The sequence below is a fragment of the Schistocerca piceifrons genome, chromosome 5, assembly GCF_021461385.2.
Source record: "Schistocerca piceifrons isolate TAMUIC-IGC-003096 chromosome 5, iqSchPice1.1, whole genome shotgun sequence".
In the NCBI taxonomy this organism is placed as follows: domain Eukaryota; kingdom Metazoa; phylum Arthropoda; class Insecta; order Orthoptera; family Acrididae; genus Schistocerca; species Schistocerca piceifrons.
In genome coordinates, this window is record NC_060142.1 from 251,611,311 (window position 1) to 251,628,074 (window position 16,764).

The following is a 16,764-nucleotide window of genomic DNA, read 5'->3' on the forward strand; positions in this document are numbered from 1 at the left end:
TATATCAGTAGTGGGGCAAGGGGGGTATCGCCCCACATTGTGGGTTTCATACGTTCAAGGGCAAGCATACATTCAGGGGCAAACCTATTGTTATGCTAATTGATTTATGACTCCCCAGGGGTTGATTAATGACCCTCGGGGGAAAATCTGTCTTTCTGAGAAACTCCTCCACCCCTCCCTCTCCCTCTCCACCCCCACAACTCTGGGAAACCTCCAACCCTCCCCCCTCGCCGACACAAGCACATTTTCAGACCTGAGTTATTCGATTAGCCCCCTCCCACAGCCGGCCGGGCAGTTCTAGGCACGTCAGTTTGGAACCGCGCGACCGCTACGGTCGCAGGTTCGAATCCTGCTTGGGGCATGGATGTGTGTGATGTCCTTAGGTTAGTTAGGTTTAAGTAGTTTTAAGTTCTAGGGGACATGACCTCAGATGTTAAGTCCCATTGTGCTCAGAGCCATTTGAACCATTTTGAACCCCCTCTCACTTTATCAATTTGATTGACTAATTAATTAAATCGATATCCTTTTGTGTGGGGCAGTTTTCCTTGGTGGATGCTGCTCTCTTCTGTAAATATTGACTGACCCAGCTATTTGACAGGAAATCGATTGCAGGGTATGGAAAGTTGTTTAAACAATTTCTGGTAGACAAGACAATGTGTGGAATATTGTTTATTTGAACAATTCATGGGATACAAGGCAGTGTATGGAATATGGTTTGTTTATTTAAGTAAAGAATTTGGCAGGAAATCGATTGCAGTGTATGGAATATTGTTTAAACAATTTCTGGCTGAGAAGGCAATGTGTGGAATATTGTTTATTTAAACAATATGTGGGAGACAAGGCAGTGTATGGAATATTTTTTATTTATTTAAAGGATTTGCAGGGAAATAGACTGCAGTGTGTAGAATACAGTTTCTTTAAACAATTTGTAGGTGACAAGGCAGTATGGAATATTCCGATTGTGCAAGGAATTCCATCATGAAACACCACACGTAATTACACTGTCATGCTAAACATATCTGGCAAGAAAAAAACTCTCGATCACTTCGCTGACTGCCGGACGAATTGCGCTGCATCACGCACGCCACCAGTCGAGAACCGCCACAGCTGCTAGATCCCACTAATCCTCCACAAACAAAGCACCAGGCAGCAGCATCCCTTTGAAATTTGATACCAAACTCACTTCCTGCCTCACTCTCTCCCTCTCTGTCTCTCTCCCTCTCGCTGTCTCAAGTGGCTCTTCCAAACAAGCGCCTTAGAAAATCCTCCATTCGTAGAACAGTTAGATTTCTTTAAGACTTCCTATGAATCTCAGTCTGGCGTTTGCATTTCCTACTATTTTCTTTATGTGGTCAGTCCATTTAAGATCGCTCTGCATAATTACTCCTAGATATTTACGGTAGATATTGTTCCCAGCAATCTGTCATCAATAGTGTAGTTGTACTGTAGTGGATTCCTTTTCCTATGTGTGCACAATATGTTACATTTGGTTACGTTCAGGGTCAACTGCCAGGGCCTGCACCATTCATCAATCCTCTGCAGATCATCCTGCAAATCGGTAAAGTCTTCTGACGTAGCTACCTTGTTATAGACAACCGTGTCATCTGCGAACACTTTAAAGTGCATAGGACGTTTTCTACTAGATCATTTATATACATTGTAAACAGTAACGGTCCTACCACATTTCCTCTGGATGCTCTGAAAATTAACTTTACATCTGTCGATTTTGTTTTGTTAAGAGCAACTTGTTGAGTTCTATCTGCAAAAAGGAACTGAATTCAGTCGCAACTCTGGTCCGATACCCAATAAGCTCGTCGTTTCTCAACTAAGCGCCTGTGCGGGAAGGTGTTAAACTCCTTCCTGTAGTCAAGGAACACTCATCAACCTGAGCGTCGTTGTCTCCAGCTCATGACGGAACACAGCGAGCTGAGTTATTTGCGGAATCCATGTGTTTATAGTGGAGATTTTCTTTCTCCAAAAACGTCGTAATTCTTGAGTGTAATACATGTTCCATAGTTCTACAAGAGATTGACATCAACAGTATGGGCCTGTAATAATGTGCATCTATCCTAGGGCCCTTCTTGAAAACGGGAGTGATCTGCGCCTTTTTCCAGTCGCAGAGTACCCTTCGTTGCCCCAGCAACCTACGATTAATTGCTGCTAGAAGGGGAGCAAGTTCTTTCGCCCACTCTTTGTAGAATGTTATTGGCATCTCACCTGGTCCTAACGCCTTTCTATTATTAAGCCATTGTAGTTGCTTTTCTGTTCAGCGATCGGTTATCTTTATATATGCCATTTCGACGTTCGTACGGTGATTGAAAGGAGGAGCCGCGTTACGATCTTCCGCGATGAAACAGTTTCGAAAGACCGAAGTCAGTATTTCGGCTATCTGTCTGCTATCTTTTGTTTTGGTGCCAGTGTGGTCACTGAGTGAATGAATAGAGGATTTCGAATCGCTTACTGATTTACTATAAGACCAAAGCCTCTTAGTGTTTTTACTCAGATCGGTTCCACAAAATTTTACTTTCAAAGTCATTGAACGCTTCGCTCATTGGTCTCCTTACGCTCATTTCCACTTCGTTCAGCTTTTGTTTGTCAGCTAGGTTTTGACTTCTCTTGAATCTGTGATGAAGCACTCTCTGTTTACGTAGTAGTTTCCCAACAGGGCTATTAAACCACGTTGGGTCTTTCCCATCCACCTCGCTCGTAACATACATGCCTAAGGCATATTGAATGATGCTTTTGAATTTTTTTCATTTGCACTCCACATCTTCGTCCTCACCCCTGAATATTTGACGCTGACTTCTTAGATATTCTACAATTTGTATACTGTCACTCTTGTTAAGCAAAAATTTGTTCCTACCTTTCTTAATATTCTTTGCAAAACCTATAGTCGTAGTTGCTATCGCAGCCTGGTGAATACTGACACCTTCCTCTACGTTAACTGCTTTGGTAAGTCCAGGTCTATTTGTTACTAGGACGCCTAAGACGCTACCTTCACGAGATGGTATACTAACTACCACCTCGGAGTAATTTTCGAACAAGACAGTCGGAATAACGTCACAAGAATCCCTGTCTCTGGCAGCAGTTTTGACAGCATGACTCTCGCAATCTATACCTGGCAAGTTGAACTCACCCCCTACTACAACAGCTACAACAGCGTTATCAGGACAGTTATTCACGAAATTCTATAAGTTCTCTCTGAAGCAAGCTACCATTGCAGCTCCTGACCCAGGCTGTCTATAAAAGCATCCGATTGCCTTTTTTGACGGACCTTTGCTGCTTAATATCGCCCATATTATTTCACATCCAGAATCTGTGATAACCTCACTAGAGGTTACTGAGTTCAAAAATGGTTCAAATGGCTCCGAGCACTATGGGACTTAACATCTATGGTCATCAGTCCCCTAGAACTTAGAACTACTTAAACCTAACTAACCTAAGGACAGCACACAACACCCAGTCATCACGAGGCAGACAAAATCCCTGACCCCGCCGGGAATCGAACCCGAGAACCCGGGCGCGGGAAGCGAGTACGCTACCGCACGACCACGAGCTGCGGACTACTGGGTTCTTTACTGCAGTAAATACGCTGCCACCATTGGCGACTAACCTATTCTGGTAACAAGTAATCCAATCTGGACTTAGGATTTCGTTGCTATTCACTTCCGGTTTTAATCAGCTTTCTATTCCTATTACTATCTGGTCATTATAACTTTCAATAAGCGATACTACACTGAAGAGCCAAAGAAACTGGCACACTTACGTAATATCGTATAGGGTCCCCGCGAGCACGCAGAAGTGCCGCAGCACGACGTGACATGCACTCGACTAATGTCTAAAGTAGTGCTGGAGGGAACTGACACCATGAATCCTACAGGGCTGTCTATAAATAAGTACGAAGAAGTAGAGATCTCTTCTGAACAGCACGTTGCAAGGCATCCCAGATAAGCTCAATAATGTTCATGTCTGGGGGATTTGATGGACAGCGGAAGTGCTTAAACTCAGAGTGTTCCTGGAGCCACTCTGTAGCAATTCTGGACGTGTGGAGTGCCGAATTGTCCTGCTGGAATTGCTCAAGTCTTTCGGAATGCTCAATGGATACGAATGGATGTAGGTGATCAGGCAGGATGCTTACGAACGTGTCACCTGTCAGAATCGTATCTAAACGTATCTGGGGTGCGGTATCACACCAACTGCACACGCCGCACACCATTACAGAGCCTTCACTAGCTTGGACGGTCCTCTGCTGACATGCAGGGTCCATGAGGGTGTCCCTTAACCGCACACATCCATCCGCTCCATACAGTTTGAAACGTGATTCGTCCGACCAGGCAACACGCTTCCAGTGATCAACAGTCCAATGTCGGTATTGACGGGTCCAGGCAAGGTGTAAAGCTTTGTGTCGTGCAGTCATAAAGGGTACACGGGTGGGGCTTTGACTCTGGAAGCCATATTGATGATGTTTCATTGAATGGTCCATATGCTGACACTTGTTGTGGCCCAGCATTGAAATCTGCAGCTATTTGCGGAAGGGATGCACTTCTGTCACTTTGAACGATTCTCTTTGGTTGTCGTTGGTCCCTTTCTTGCAGGATCTTTTTCCGGCCGCAGCGATGTCGGAGATTTGGTGTTTTACCGGATTCCTGAAATTCACAGTACACTCGTGAAATGGTCGTACGGGAAAATCCCCACTTCATTGCTGCCTTGGAGGAGCTGTGTCCCATCGCTCGTGCGCCGACTATAACACCACGTTCAAACCCACTTAAATCTTGATAACCTGCCATTGTAGCAGTGGTAACCGACGTAGCAACTGTGCCAGACACTTGTTGTCTTATATAGTCGTTGCCGACCGCAGCACCGTATCCTGCCTGTTTATGTATCTCTGTATTTGAATACGCATGCGTATACCAGCTTCTTTGGGGCTTTAGCGTAAATCTGGGATCTTTTCTTGGATGTTCCTGCGTTTTATTAACATAATATTAACCTGTTCTACATTTATTGTGGCTGTCGTAACTTCGAGTTTGGCAAGCGTTTTGTCTCAGATCCCCATGGGGCAAGGGGGAGGTTCTCTATCCTAAAATACCCTCATATACTAACGCCACATGCACTACGCTACCCTAGTAGCCGCTTTCTGCGTGTAGGCACCCATGTCCTATTAAGGGGAACCCCACAATTCTCCACCAAACAGTGTAGGTCGAGAAATTTACTTCCGATCCCATCGCAGAGTCGTCTGAGCCTCTATTTTAGACCTTCCACTCTGCTCCAAACCAGATGACCACGCTTGACTCTCGGTACGATGCTACAAATAGCCATCTTAGCCTGCACGCTCCGTGTGCTGCTAGCTGCTTTCCGCAAATCAGTCATTCGCCGAATGTGGCCAGGTAAGGCCTTAGAGCACAAGTCTCAGGCGTCATTCGATCCGACATGTGGCATTATTTGCAGCTGGTTGCACCCAATGCGTCCACCACGTCAGAGAAACCCCTCGCCAAACATATCAAGAAGACAATGACATCATTTCCCTGCCTGCTAGCTATTTCCATAAGGGTCTCCATTACCAACCTAACGTTGGAGATACAAGTGACCAGCATGCCTACCCTTTGCACTTGTCCGGTCTAGGCAGGAAAATTGGCCACTGGCTCAACAGGAGAGGGATCCCTTACTGGCTCACAGGTTTTATTAAGACTGGGTAGCACTTAGTATCTGTTGCTAAGGCGTAAGGAATCATACATGCAGCCCATTCCCTCTTTCATCTTCTGCCCAATAGTTCGTCAACCCACCACTGTGCGCCACTCAGTCTCGAGTGAGGATGATGCGGTCAGATGTGTATCGGAAGACGCAGTGAGAACCAGGTCACCAGGGGTTCCAACGTCGAAGATGTTGCAGGTCTCATCACTGGCGTCCCGATGTTGCCGCATCTTTGAGCAGCAGCCAGGAGGCTATCGACCGTGGCCAACGCAGCTTCCAACTGTTTATGTACAGTAGCCAATTCTCATTGTTTACCAAGAAAAATCTCCAAATAGCCGCAAGTTATGAGAAGTTATTTTATTTTATTTTGATGACCAGTTTCGGTATTTCAATATCTCATCTTCAGGCCCTATATGTACTCATGTGTAGCCAAACAGATGTATAGATATTAGCATACTGGAGTCATCAGTATCTGGATACAGTGAATCCACGAGCACTTCATGCGTAAACAATCAGATGTATCGATAATAGCCCACTGGAGCCATCAGTATCGTTATTCGAGTGCTTCCTTCCAAGACCTGACAACAACAAAGCACACCTGCAGTCCGATAATGTGGTCCGCTCACAACAAGCCCAGTCGGCAGTCATACTGTAGCGTGAAAAAAATTAATGTAAGATCTCAAAAAGTAAAAACGAAGCAGTCATGATTGCATTAGAAAGTACTAATAGCCCGCCACAAAAGAAAAAAAAAATGCCCGACTGTGGTACTGCTGAGGCTGGAATGCAAGCAAAATAAAACGAGGACAATAAACAAACACTAAAATCTGATCTGCAGATTTCTCACTACAACCTGAGACCGCAAAATCCGCAAGCTCTTAAAACAGAAACACATTTCTCTACCGAAAATGGGTGCACCAGCAAGTACTTTTAATTAGAACCTCTTCTTACACAAAGCTACTGCAGGAAATAAATATGAAAACTCTAATGCACTGATCTAAACTATATGCTATCGAAAGGCTGTCACGTGACGTGGCATTTCTGGCGGCGGAAAATTACACAAAGAAGCCGCCTCACTCAAGGATATGCACTAACATTTACGCAAAAACAAAAAGTGAGAGTAATTGGATAACCTCTATAAAATACACTGGTAACGTTCACTTCTTCGCAGAAGTACGTAAAAAAACAAGAAACTAAACTAAATTACTGAGTATCAGGCAACTACTATTGCTGCTACCACTAGTGGCGCGTCCCACCAGCTCGACATCTGCCTCTGCACTGACTGATGCATAAGGGGCGACCAAAAATATCCATTTGACGGCGTTGCTGCAGTGTATACGATACGCAACGTTGTGCGTGTCCAATGCAGGTATATAAGCACAGATATTAAGCGAGGGATTCGTGTGGCATTCGGGTCGTTAAGACTTGGGTGCAATAAATGCGGAGACATGAACTATGGCGACGTTATTACGAAATGCATCTAAACAGTACCACCATGCTGTTATTCTTTCCTTGGCTGCTGAAGGATAAGCACCGGTAGACATCTATCAGAGAATGAAGAATGTTTATCAGCCAGCATGTCTGTCGAAAACCAGCGTTGTGGAATGGTGCGCCAAGGTGTGCTGCTGCTACATGATAACATCTACATCTACATCCACATCTACGTGGCTACTCTGCAAATCACCATTACGTGCCTGGCAGAGGGTTCATCGAACGACCTTCACACTATTTCTCTGTTATTTCACTCTCGCGCGTGGAGAAAAACACCTGTATCTTTCCTTCCGAGCTCTGATTTCCCTTATTTTATCACGATGATCGTTTCTCCTTATGCAGGTCGGCGTCAATAAATTATTTTCGCATTCGAAGGAGAAAGCTGGTGATTGAAATTTCGTGAGAAGATCCCGCTGCAACGAGAAATGCCTTTGTTTTAATGATGTCCATCCCAAAACTTGTATCATGTCCGTGACAATCTCTCCCCTATTTTTCGATAATATACAAAACGTGCTGCCCTTCTTTGAACTTTCTTGATGTACTCGGTTAATCCTACCTGGTAACGTTCCCACAATGCGCAGCAGTACTCCAAAAGAGGACGGACAAGCGTAACGTAGGCAGTCTCTTTAGTAGATCTGTTGCAAATTCTAACTGTCCTGCCAAAAAAAAAACACACAGTATTTCGTTCGCCTTCCCCACAACATTTTCTGCCAATAAAACGCAGTCTTTAGTCGTTTTCCCCACAACATTTTTTACGTGTTCTTTCCGATTTAAGTTGTTCGTAATTGTAATTCCTAGGTATTTGGTTGAATTTAAGGCCTCTATATTTGATTGATTTATTGTATAACCGAAGTTTAACGGATTCCTTTTAGCACTCATGCCGATGAGCTCACACTTTTCATTATTTAGGATCAATTGCTAATTTTCGCACCATACACATACCTTTTCTAAATCTGTCTGCATTTGTTTTGACCTTCTGACGATTTTTTAGATGATAAAACGACAGCATCATATGCAAACAGCCTAAGACGGCTGCTCATATTGTCTCCCAAATCGCTTATATATATAAGGAACAGCAGAGGCCGTAACACTACCTTGTGGAATGCCAGAGGTCACTTCTGTTTTACTGGACGACTTTCCGTCAATTACTATGAACTGTCACTTCTCTGACAGGAAATACGAATCCAGTCGCATAACTGAGACGATATTCCATAAGTACGCAATTTGATTAGAAGCCGCTTGTGAAGAACGGTGTCAAAAGCCTTCTGGAAATCTAGAAATACGGAATCAATTTGAAATCCCTTGTCGATAGCACTCAACACTTCGTGTGAGTAAAGAGCTACTTGTATTTCACAAGAACGACGTTTTCTAAATCTGTGTTGATTGTGTGTCAATACACCATTCTCGTCGAGGTAATGCACGATGTTCGAACACAATATATTTTCCACAATCCTGCAGCACAATGACGTTAATGATATGGGTCTTTAATTTAGTGGATTACTCCTACAGCCTTTCTTGAATATTGGTGTGACCTGTGCAACTTTCCAGTCTTTGGGCACGGATCTCTCATCGAGCGAGCGGTTGTATACGATTGTTAAGCATGGAGCTGTTGTATCAGCATTCTCAGAAAGAAACCTAACTGATATACACTCCTGGAAATTGAAATAAGAACACCGTGAATTCATTGTCCCAGGAAGGGGAAACTTTATTGACACATTCCTGGGGTCAGATACATCACATGATCACACTGACAGAACCACAGGCACATAGACACAGGCAACAGAGCATGCACAATGTCGGCACTAGTACAGTGTATATCCACCTTTCGCAGCAATGCAGGCTGCTATTCTCCCATGGAGACGATCGTAGAGATGCTGGATGTAGTCCTGTGGAACGGCTTGCCATGCCATTTCCACCTGGCGCCTCAGTTGGACCAGCGTTCGTGCTGGACGTGCAGACCGCGTGAGACGACGCTTCATCCAGTCCCAAACATGCTCAATGGGGGACAGATCCGGAGATCTTGCTGGCCAGGGTAGTTGACTTACACCTTCTAGAGCACGTTGGGTGGCACGGGATACATGCGGACGTGCATTGTCCTGTTGGAACAGCAAGTTCCCTTGCCGGTCTAGGAATGGTAGAACGATGGGTTCGATGACGGTATGGATGTACCGTGCACTATTCAGTGTCCCCTCGACGATCACCAGTGGTGTACGGCCAGTGTAGGAGATCGCTCCCCACACCATGATGCCGGGTGTTGGCCCTGTGTGCCTCGGTCGTATGCAGTCCTGATTGTGGCGCTCACCTGCACGGCGCCAAACACGCATACGACCATCATTGGCACCAAGGCAGAAGCGACTCTCATCGCTGAAGACGACACGTCTCCATTCGTCCCTCCATTCACGCCTGTCGCGACACCACTGGAGGCGGGCTGCACGATGTTGGGGCGTGAGCGGAAGACGGTCTAACGGTGTGCGGGACCGTAGCCCAGCTTCATGGAGACGGTTGCGAATGGTCCTCGATGATACCCCAGGAGCAACAGTGTCCCTAATTTGCTGGGAAGTGGCGGTGCGGTCCCCTACGGCACTGCGTAGGATCCTACGGTCTTGGCGTGCATCCGTGCGTCGCTGCGGTCCGGTCCCAGGTCGACGGGCACGTGCACCTTCCGCCGACCACTGGTGACAACATCGATGTACTGTGGAGACCTCACGCCCCACGTGTTGAGCAATTCGGCGGTACGTCCACCCGGCCTCCCGCATGCCCACTATACGCCCTCGCTCAAAGTCCGTCAACTGCACATACGGTTCACGTCCACGCTGTCGCGGCATGCTACCAGTGTTAAAGACTGCGATGGAGCTCCGTATGCCACGGCAAACTGGCTGACACTGACGGCGGCGGTGCACAAATGCTGCGCAGCTAGCGCCATTCGACGGCCAACACCGCGGTTCCTGGTGTGTCCGCTGTGCCGTGCGTGTGATCATTGCTTGTACAGCCCTCTCGCAGTGTCCGGAGCAAGTATGGTGGGTCTGACACACCGGTGTCAATGTGTTCTTTTTTCCATTTCCAGGAGTGTACAATCTGGACCATTCCCGTATCGTAACGCAGAAGTTATGCCTGCCAACTCAAGTGGGGAACATTCGAGCAACCGCCCTATGGTCCTGATCCCATGCGACTGTCACTCCTTCGGTCCCTTAAATAAAGGCCTTGAAGGGTCTACTGTTCCTGTCTGACGAGGATGTGCAGCAGGCAGTTACGGACCTCTTCACGCAGCAAGACACGGTGTTTTACCAAATGGGTATCTTCAGCCTAGTGCGCCGGTGGGATGATTGCCTGATTGCCCACGAGATTTCCCCAATCAGCATACCGATTCTGGACTGTTTGGACTTCGAACAGAAACTTTTTGATCGCCCCTTATGTTGTACTTCTGGTATTTTCATATTTTTGCCCCTGTTCCCCCTCACCCCGTATTTCTCTTTGTGGCTGGGAGAAGGCAATGAGTAGAGGCATAAAAAATCTCATAATTCTGTATGCTTGTCTGCAACAAACTGTAAGCTTACCAAAAAATAAACGCTTCTCCCTACCCTGATTTAAATACAAATTTATCTATTCCTTCGTAGAATGTGGCTTACCTATTACTGTGCCTGTACATCTAACCTGTCTATCAACTACACTAACTAGTGGGACACCAAAATGGACACTCCGTCCTGTGAACCCTTCGAAGCATTGCACTCCACTTTCATAATGGAGTTCTGGGGAACTCTATAGATATTTTAGATTGCCATTGCCTGAGTGATCCCAACCAGATGTATCCTTGCACTAACGGCATCCTCCTTCGTACAAGAACCCTATCTAACGGACGTCACCATTTTGGCCAAAATTAATGTTGCTTCTTCCAGCTTCTTGAGATCGTCAGGTAGATGAGATATTTTGTGGTGTCTATGTGTACAATGGAAGTATTTTATGGTTGTGAAAGAGCGCGGAGTGGCGGACAGAGGTTCAGGGCACTCTCTTGCCCTTTGGGTGGCAACTGCCCCAAGGAGGAAGGATCAACAATGACGGCACGAAAGTGCAGAAGGCAAAGGAAAGCACTGCATTAAAGAGACGTAATATGCACCCACGGGATATGTGGCCTGTAAATAAAAACGTGTCATGATTTCTCCATTGGCAAAAGAGTCCGAATTAGTCTCCCATTCGGATCTCAGGGAGGGGACTGCCAAGAGGAAAGTGACTGTGAGAGAAAAATGGCATGACCAACGATGGAATAACATTGTGTGTGTCGGAGTTGGAATATCAGAAGTTTCAACGTAGTAGGACAGCTAGAAAATCTGAAAATTGAAATGCAAAGGCTTAGTCTAGAGTTTAGTGGGGGTCTGTGAAGTAAAATGGAAAGAAATCAAGGACTTCTAGTCAGACGAATATAGTGAAATATCAAATCAGCACAAAATGATATAATGGGAGTAGGATCGGTTAAGAATTGGAAAATAAGGCAGAGAAGGAGCAATTGTGAACAGATCAGTGATAGGTTTGTTATCAGATTCGAAAGTAAATAAACGTCTATAACGATAACAAGCAGAAGATGAAGAGACAGAGAAAGTATGTGAGGATATTGAAAGGTTAATTAGTATGGACAAGGAGATGATAATCTAATAATCATGGGGAATTGGGACATGTCTGTAGAGGAAGGTACACAAGAAAAGGTTACGGGAAGATGTGGTCAGGATATAGGAACGAGAGAGGATACAATACGTTTGAGTTATGCAGCAAATTTCATATGATAATAGTGAACACACCGTTCAAGAATCACAAGAGGAGAAGGTATACTTAAAATAGACTCAGAGGCACGGGGAGACGGCAGCTGCATTACATCATAGTCAGACGGAGACTCCGAAATCAGATATTGGATTGTAAGACGATATCATGAACAGATATAGACTCACTTCACAATTTAGTAATGATGAAGAATAGTCTGGAGTTTAAGAGAATCTTCCGGTGGAATCAGTGTGGAAGGAACCGGTATTCTGAAGTAATGAGAATGATGAGCTGCGTTAAAAGATCGCTAGGGATGTGAATATTGCAATAAGGAATACCACAGTAGTCAGTCCAATTGCAGAGGAGTGGACGTCTCTAAAAAGGGCAATCACAGATGCTGTACAGGCAGACATAGGAACAAGGGAGGTATCTCCAAAGAAACATTGCGTAGCAGAAAAAATACTTCAATTGATTGATGGAAGAAGGTAGTACAAAACGGTTCAAGGAAAACAGGAACACAGCATTATAAACCCCTTAAGAATTAAACAAATAGGAAGTGCAGGGCACGTAAGGCGAAATGGCCGCAGGAAAAACTTGAAAAAATTGAAAAAGAAATGGATGTCGGAAGGACTGTCTCAGCATATGTAAGAATCAAAAAAACCTTCCGTGAAATTAAAAGAATGAGCGATAAAATTAAGAGTGCAATGGAAATTCCACTGTTGAACGCAGAGGAAAGAGCAGGTAGGTATGAAGAGTACACTTGAGTCCTCCCCCTCATAGAGGAATATATGGGAGTCGATATGGAAGACAGAGGGATTCCAATATAAGAGCCAGAGTTTAACAAAGCTTTGGAAGACTTGCGTTCAAATTAAGACAGAAGGGATAGATGAAATCTCTTCGGAATTTCTGAAATCATTGGGGGGAGCAGCATCTAAGAATCTATTCAAGTTGGTGTGTAGAATCTGTGAGGCTGCGACGTCCATTAGGCTTTCGGAAAAATATCATCCACACAATTCCGGAAATAGAAAGGACAGATAAATGAGAAAACTATCGTACAATCACCTTTAAAAGTCATCCATCCCAACCATTAACAAGAGTAATATACACTAAGGTGACAAAAATCATGGGGTAGCGATATGCACATACACACATGGGGGTGGTATCGCGTTCACAAATTATAAAAGGATGTATTGTTAGAGCTGTCATTTGTATTTTGGTGATCCATGTGCAATGGTTTCAGACGTGATTATGGCCACGCGACGGGAATTAACAGACACTGAACGAGGAATGGTAGTTAGAGCTAGATAAATGGGACAATTCATTTTGGACATAGGGAATTTAACAGTCCGAGATCTACAGTGTTGAGAGTGTGCCGTGAATACCGAATTTCAAGCGTTACCTCTCATCACGGAGTACACAGCGGCCGACAGCCTTCACTTTACGACCCAGTGCAGCTGCGTTTGTGTAGACAGAAAAGCAACACTGCATGAAACAACCGCAGAAATCAATGCGAGGAGTACGACAGCCTACTCCGTTAGGATGTTGTTGTTGTTGTGGTCTTCAGTCCAGAGACTGGTTTGATGCAGCTCTCCATGCTACTCTATCCTGTGCAAGCTTTTTCATCTCCCAGTACCTACTGCAACCTACATCCTTCTGAATCTGCTTAGTGTATTCATCTCTTGGTCTCCCCCTACGATTTTTACCCTCCACGCTGCCCTCCAATACTAAATTGGTGATCCCTTGATGCCTCAGAACATGTCCTACCAACCGATCCCTTCTTCTGGTCAAGTTGTGCCACAAACTTCTCTTCTCCCCAATCCTATTCAATACTTCCTCATTAGTTATGTGATCTACCCATCTAATCTTCAGCATTCTTCTGTAGCACCACATTTCGAAAGCTTCTATTCTCTTCTTGTCCAAACTATTTGTCGTCCATGTTTCACTTCCATACATGGCTACACTCCATACAAATACTTTCAGAAATGACTTCCTGACGCTTAAATCAATACTGGATGTTAACAAATTTCTCTTCTTCAGAAACGCTTTCCTTGCCATTGCCAGCCTACATTTTATATCCTCTCTACTTCGACCATCATCAGTTATTTTGCTCCCCAAATAGCAAAACTCCTTTACTACTTTAAGTGCCTCATTTTCTAATCTAATTCCCTCAGCATCACCCGACTTAATTAGACTACATTCCATTATCCTTGTTTTGCTTTTGTTGATGTTCATCTTATATCCTCCTTTCAAGACACTGTCCATTCCATTCAACTGCTCTTCCAAGTCCTTTGCTGTCTCTGACATAATTACAATGTCATCGGCGAACCTCAAAGTTTTTATTTCTTCTCCATGAATTTTAATACCTACTCCGAATTTTTCTTTTGTTTCCTTTACTGCTTGCTCAATATACAGATTGAACAACATCGGGGAGAGGCTACAACCCTGTCTTACTCCCTTCCCAACCACTGCTTCCCTTTCATGTCCCTCGACTCTTATAACTGCCATCTGGTTTCTGTACAAATTGTAAATAGCTTTTCGCTCCCTGTATTTTACCCCTGCCACCTTTAGAATTTGAAAGAGAGTATTCCAGTCAACATTGTCAAACGCTTTCTCTAAGTCTACAAATGCTAGAAACGTAGGTTTGCCTTTCCTTAATCTTTCTTCTAAGATAAGTCGTAAGGTCAGTATTGCCTCACGTGTTCCAGTGTTTCTACGGAATCCAAACTGATCTTCCCCGAGGTTGGCTGCTACTAGTTTTTCCATTCGTCTGTAAAGAATTAGTGTTAGTATTTTGCAGCTGTGACTTATTAAGCTGATAGTTCGGTAATTTTCACATCTGTCAACACCTGCTTTCTTTGGGATTGGAATTATTATATTCTTCTTGAAGTCTGAGGGTATTTCGCCTGTTTCATACATCTTGCTCACCAGATGGTAGAGTTTTGTCAGGACTGGCTCTCCCACGGCCGTCAGTAGTTCCAATGGAATATTGTCTACTCCGGGGGCCTTGTTTCGACTCAGGTCTTTCAATGCTCTGTCAAACTCTTCACGCAGTATCATATCTCCCATTTCATCTTCATCTACATCCTCTTCCATTTCCATAATATTGTCCTCAAGTACATCGCCGTTCAAGCTATCCGTTAGGATAGTGCGACGAAATTTGGCGCTAATGAGCTATGGCGGGAGATGACCCACGAGAGTGCCTTTGCTAAAAGCACGATATCGCTCGCAGTGCCTCTCCTTGGCCCGTGACGACTGGCAAACTGTGTGTGGTCAGATGAATCCCAATTTCAGTTGATAGTAGGGTTCGAGTGTGGCGCAGGCTCCACGAAACCGTGTACTTAACTTGTCAACAAGGCACTGGGAAAGCTGGTGGTGGCTGTGTAATGGTGTTGGCTGTCTTTATATGGAACGGACTGTGTGCACTGGTCCAATTGAACCAATTATTGACTGGAAATGGTTATGTTCGGCTACCTGGAGACGATCTGCACCCATTCATGGTCTTCATGCTTCCAAATAATGATGGAATTTTTATGAATGACAATGTGCTATGTCACCAGTCAACAGTTCATGATTGGTATGAAGAAGTTTCTAGACAGTTCAAGCTAATGGTTTGGCCAACCAGATCGCCCGACATGAATCCCATCAAACACTTGTGGGACATAATCGAGAGGTCAGTTCGTGCACGAAATCCTGCACCAACAACACTTTCGCAATTATTGACGGCTATTGAGGCAGCATTGCTCAACATTTCTGTAGGGGACTTCCACCAACTTGTTGGGTCGATGCCACTTCGAGTTGCTGCACTATGCCAGGCAAATGGAGGTCCGACACGATATTAGGAGGTATCCCATGAATTTTGTCACCTCAGTGTACACAAGAATGGAAAAGAAAATAGATGATGTGTTAGATGAGATAAGTTTGGCTTTAGGAAAAGTACAGGACCAGAAAGGCAGTTCTGACGTTGTGCTTCATAATGGAAGAAAGAATGAAGAAAAATCAAGACACGGTCATAGGATTCGTGAACCTAGAAAAAGCATTTGACTGTGTAAAATCTTGCAAGATGTTCGAAATTCTGAGAAAAATGGGAGTAAGCTACAGAGAAAGATGGCCGATAACAATATGTACAAAATCCAAGAGGGAACAATAAGATTGGAAGACCAAGAATAAAGTGCTTGGATTAAAACTGGCTAGGTGTGGGACAGGCTTGGCTCTGAGCACTATGGGACTCAACTTTTGAGGTCATCAGTCCCATAGAACTTAGAACTACTTAAACCTAACTAACCTAAGGACATCACACACATCCATGCCCGAGGCAGGATTCGAACCTGCGACCGTAGCGGTCGTGCGGTTCCAGACTGTAGCGCCTAGAACCGCTCGGCCACCCCGGCCGGCTGTGAGACAGGGATGCAATATTTCGCCCCTGCTGTTCAATCTGTACATCGAAGAAGCAGTGACGGAAATAAAAGAAAGGTTCAAGCGTGGGATTAAAATTCAGGGTGTAAGGGTATCAGTGATAAGATTCGCTGATGACACTGCTGAAATGAAAAAGAATTACAGAATTTGTTAAATCGAGTGAACACTAAAGAGTACAGATTGTGGACTGACAGTAAACGGGAAAAAGACAATTGTAATGAGAAGTAGCAGAAATGAGAATAGCGAGAAACGTAACGTCAAAATTTATGATCATGAAGTAGACGAAGTTAAGTAATTTTGCTACCTTCTAAGCAAAATAGCCCATGACGGACGAAGCAAGGGGGACATAAAAAGCAGTCTAGCGAAGGCAAAGAAGGCATTCCTGGTCAAGAGAAGTCTACTGGTATCAAACATAGACAATTCTGAGTA

At 44.6% G+C, this 16,764-nt stretch overlaps 1 protein-coding gene across 1 annotated transcript in view; it reads right to left on the reverse strand.

Moving 5' to 3' along the window:
* The window catches only part of LOC124798546 (pickpocket protein 28-like), a 276,442-nt gene that overhangs the window by 70,395 nt on the left and 189,283 nt on the right, over nucleotides 1–16,764 (reverse strand). The gene's annotated exons all lie outside the window — the stretch shown is intronic.